Genomic DNA, 5,093 nt, shown 5'->3' with positions numbered 1-5,093 from the left:
TTAAACAAAGAACACGTTTTTGTCACATGCACATGAGAAGTAATCAATATAAATAACCCAACAACATAAATATATATTTAAATACTCCAAGATTAAACAATATGAATTCAATAATTTACAATACAAGCTGTAAATGCTTGTTTTTATTATTATTCCTTTAATCCTATCCGCATTTTTCTTCCCACACCCATGGCGACACCACTGCATCAATTCGTTCTTTCTAACCAAATTCCATATTTCCAATTTTACCCTTTCATTTTCCAAACCAGAATATTCCGAACTTGTTCCTATTTCAATTCCCTCCAATACCCTCATCATATCAAAATATTCCAAACATGTCCCTTCTCCTTCGTTTTCCCAATTGCTGCTTCCACCGTCAACCGCCACCGTCGCGGTCGGTTCAGCGTCTGACGACATTGTCCTCACCGTCACCCAACCCTGTGTTCCCCAATTTGCCCCTAAGCTCGTCGCTAATTTACCAATTCTAGCCCTCGCTGAATTTTCAGTCTCCACGCTCATTTCTTCGTCTTCTTCTTCGTCATCGAACTCGGCGAACTCTGAGTTAACTCGGTCGAGAACACACCGAGGCGATGATTCAACTATTTTATTGGTAGAACATGGCAGCAAAAATGGATGCTGCAGCAGCTCATCGCAGCTCCACCGCCGGCACGGTTCCCTCCTCAGACACTTCTCGAGGAAATCCCGGCCGAGTTCCGACAACCGAGTCGGAAATTCCGGCAACTCGGTAGAGTAACCGATTCGACTCAGCGTGTCAACGGTGTTTCCTTCCCACGCCGGTTTTCCGGTGAGCATCTCGATCACCGTGCATCCCAAAGACCACACGTCAGACTCCGGCCCTTGGTACTCCCGGCGAATCACCTCCGGCGCCATCCACAGCGGGCTCCCACGCGGTGACACCACAGGGAACCATTCGCCGGGAAATTCCACCGCCGATCCGAAGTCGGAGAGCTTGCATTCATTAATTCCGACGAGGACATTCTTCCCCTTAACGTCACAGTGAACGACGCCGTTTCAGTGCACGTGCCGCAGCGCGCTCACCAAGCACCACGTGTAACCCCTCACCAAGCTCTCGTCCACATCAGCGTCCAGATCAGCGAGTGTTCCACCTGGCAAGTACTCCATATGAAGGTTCCGGTGTACGCACGTGGCATCGTCGCCGAGGAAGGCCACCACGTGCGGCGAAGACATGCGCTGGAGGATCCGAATCTCGTTCTCTAACGCTTCGAGTTGACCCGGGTGACCCGTTTTGAGATCCACGGACTTCACTGCGAATACCCGATTGTCGAATTTGCGAAGAGCGACGTTGACGGTGCCAAACGCGCCCTTACCGATACACTTGCCTCTGACCCAAGAATTCATTCTTAAGTTTCAAAAGGCTTTTGGCTCAGGTTTACGTAGTTCAAATTGTGTGCGTGTTTTTTATGATGGCTCGATTGAGTGGTGTACCACTATATATATAGTGGGTGTTTCGTCTTAGGTTCCATCTTTTTGTTTTTCGTTTTTTTTTCTTTTCCAACGTGGAATTATATGAAACTGGATAATTACCAAAAACGGTGGTCGCAGAAAACATCGAAGTTATTGATGTAGATTGGGATATTGGTTTTTTAATCGTTGATTTTTTTTCGAACTTAACACATGATCTAATATAATTTATCCCGATTTTTCGTCACTCGATCAAACCTAATGACTTCTTATCCATTTGATTTGAGTTAAGTTTACCCTAAATAATAATACCTTAAGAGAGTGTATTGAATTAGAATTTTAAAAGACTTTTTTAAAATAATTTTTTTTTATAGATTTTAAAAAATTATTTAGAATTTGATAAACTTTTAAAAAAAAATTAAAAGACTTTTTTTACAATGAAGATTTCATAAGATTGGATTTTAAAAGGTTTTAATAAAATTTATAAGATTTGTAAGGATAATATGAATTTATAAGATTTTTTAAAAAAAAATATGAATTTTTAACAAACATTCAAAATTACAAGATTTAATAAAAAAAATAACAAACAAATGCAATGATATTAATATAAAAAAGTAAAACCTAATATAATTTTCTCAATCAGTAAAGTATAATATAATTTTGAGGGAGGTTATACTTACAACCTTTTTTTTGCAACCTCTCACAACCATATTTTAGCACCGTTGATTTCCGCCAATCATCGGCTATCATTTATTGTGAATTAATAATTAATTAATGAGTTTAATTTGCAAAAATCATAATCGTTGATTGGCGGAAATCAACGGTGTTAAGATATGGTTGTAAAATGTTGTAAAAAAAAAAGGTTGTAAGTATAACCTTCCTCTATAATTTTTAATTAACATTCGAAATTTCTAAGCAACAACTCTCCACATATCTAAAGTTATACTAGTCTCCACGCATTAGCATTTTTTCATTCCTGCTTTTGGGTTTAACCAATGGGTTGAAAATTATCTTCTTCATTTGGTATCAGAGCTATGCATATATGATTATAAAAGACAATTTGTTTGTTTATTAAAACAATTCTAAATTTGATATTGAACCTAAAGTTCATGATAAAATTTCGTTTGAAATTTTCTGCAATTGATCTTGAAAACGTTGGAATTTTTGTTCTACGTGATGAAAGCTTTCTAACCATATATCATAGGGGTGTTCATCAACCGATTCAAACCGCGAAAACCGAACCGAAAAACCGATAACCGAATAAACCGAAAACCGAAAAATCGGAAACCGAAAGAAAACCGCAAATTTTAATTGGATTTGATCGGTTTTCGGATGGGTTGATGAAAACCGATCCAATCCAAACCGATCCAATATATTAATTATTCTCTACCTACTTGTCCTTTCTCCAATCATAGCCCAAAAATTTCTAAACTCAAGACCCATTAACTCATCAACTAAACCAAAAAAAAAAATTTAGTCACGTCTCATCAATTATAGTATTGTTTAATGATATTTTTGTATTTCAAATTTATTTTTTTACAAAGCCAATATATACAAAAGATGTTATTTGCACAATAATCATGATACTAATTTTAGGATATTCAAAAAACCGAAAACCGATCCAATCCAAACCGAAAAAATTGGATTGGATCGGATCGGATTTGGAAAAAAATCTAAACCGAATGGATGATTACATGATCAAACCGAAGGGATTGGATCGGATGAGTTTTGCTTCCAAAATCGATCCAATCCAGACCGCGAACACCCCTAATATATCATATGCATAATTTCATTGAGTATTCTAAGAAAGTTTTGAATTAGAATTTTTGGATTTTATTTCATGAAAGTTCATAAAATTTCTTAAATTATTTTCAATCGATACATTGAAACCTTAAATTGCTTTAGAATTTTGAAAAACAAGTTTTTAGTTATCTATTGACACAAAAATTATTTGAAATTGTTTCCTATAACGAAGGAATTTCATTCATGAATATATTGTTACGAAATATAAAGTTCATATTATGAAAGTTTTACTCTTTCTTTAAATTGATATTCTTTCATTGATGTAAAATGAAAATTGGTTTGTGGATTTTAGTTCCCCTGTTATTTTTCACTGTTTTATGCTGTTTTTAATACAAAAATCATACATTTTTGTGCCAAGAAAAATTGTGACTCTTTAAACTTTCTAAAGCTCCCAAAAATTGCTAAAAAAATCTACTATTTTTGAGATGGATTATATTATAATCTTGTTGGTTTATTATTTTTGGGTTGTTTTATAATGAAAATCGCTAAAATATCTACTATTTTTGAGCTTTGCGAAGTTCCTATGTCGTAACTCGGTTGAGCGAGTCAACCTGCCAAAGGAAGAAGAAGACACTGCAATAGTTCAGAAATCCTAAGGGTTAGGGTGAGATTATTAGAGAGGCATCTTATTTATATTTCTCACTAAAAAGTCTCATTAAATCTACACTAATAGAAAATCCATTAAGATCGTCAGATTTTTGAATACCATAAGATTATTTTTTCTTTGTTTAAAATCTTGATTGAATACCAATGGATTTGAACGGACTCTAAAATAATCTTTTAAAATCCTAATCGAATACCACATGACTTTTTTTCAATCCTTTAAAATTCTAATTGAATACCAATGAATTTTTTTGTCCAAAAATAATCCATTAAATTCATTTGAAATCTCAATCCAATACACCCCCCTAAGTTACTAACAATTTGAGCAGCATAATAATAATAATAATAATAAGAGAACAAAATATACCTAATTTCTTAGGGTTGATTGGTATATATGTATAAGAGGTTAGTGTTGCGACACAACAAGTATATCAGTTGTACAAATAGTAAGGTGAAGAGTAAAGTATTGTTCCCACGAGGATTGATGTATCAAGCAATAATGTATCTATACGTTGGATCGACCGTAGGTTTTGAGAATATGATTTAAGTTAATGAAACAGAATTTTAAATTAACAATTAACTAATAAGATCAAAAATGGAAACAAGAATTCAAGAACTCAATCAAGAACGAATTGAAGTTAATTATCCAAAAGCGTAGCTATAGATTCGATTTTCCCAATTTCTTCCTAATGATTCTGTCCTTTCCTATAACTGATACTTAATTCACGTTATTGACAATTATCTTTTGAGTGATTAAATCACAATCCCTTGGTAATTTAACCCTTTACTTTATTCAAAATCCTAATCTCTTAGTAATTTCTCCTAAAGTAAGCATTAAGAACGAAAATTAACAAGTCATAGATTTACAAGTCATAGATTTGTAAATCTATCCCTAAATCATACAAAATCTAGCAATTAATCAGATTGGAATCCTACAACAACATCCATATTGTCATGCAAGACTCATGTGTTCATTCACAATTGGCTAGATTATAAACAAACTTGGAGTGAAAAATGGAATAATTGCATAACATAGAATCAAACATCAATTACAAAAAAGGAATAGAAAACATTAAAAATCCATTGATTCTATCTACCTTAACTACAGAAAAGAAACTAACCTAGCATTGTCATAGAAACAAGAACAAGAGATGAAAAGAAGCTAGAAATCATAAGGAAACTTAGTGATTGAAGTCCACGGTGAAGCCTTCAATCTTTCCTCCTTCTTCTCCCCTTAGGAAAAT

At 34.2% G+C, this 5,093-nt stretch overlaps 1 pseudogene; it reads right to left on the bottom strand.

Moving 5' to 3' along the window:
• LOC133300906 (mitogen-activated protein kinase kinase kinase 18-like) lies at window positions 1–1,420 on the bottom strand (annotated as a pseudogene).
• Between the last annotated feature and the right edge of the window lie 3,673 nt (window positions 1,421–5,093).

This window comes from Gastrolobium bilobum, unplaced genomic scaffold (genome assembly GCF_033153095.1).
Source record: "Gastrolobium bilobum isolate Gb01-03AN ecotype WA unplaced genomic scaffold, APGP_CSIRO_Gbil_v1 utg31210, whole genome shotgun sequence".
Lineage (NCBI taxonomy): Eukaryota > Viridiplantae > Streptophyta > Magnoliopsida > Fabales > Fabaceae > Gastrolobium > Gastrolobium bilobum.
This window is presented reverse-complemented; position numbering and strand designations above follow the sequence as displayed.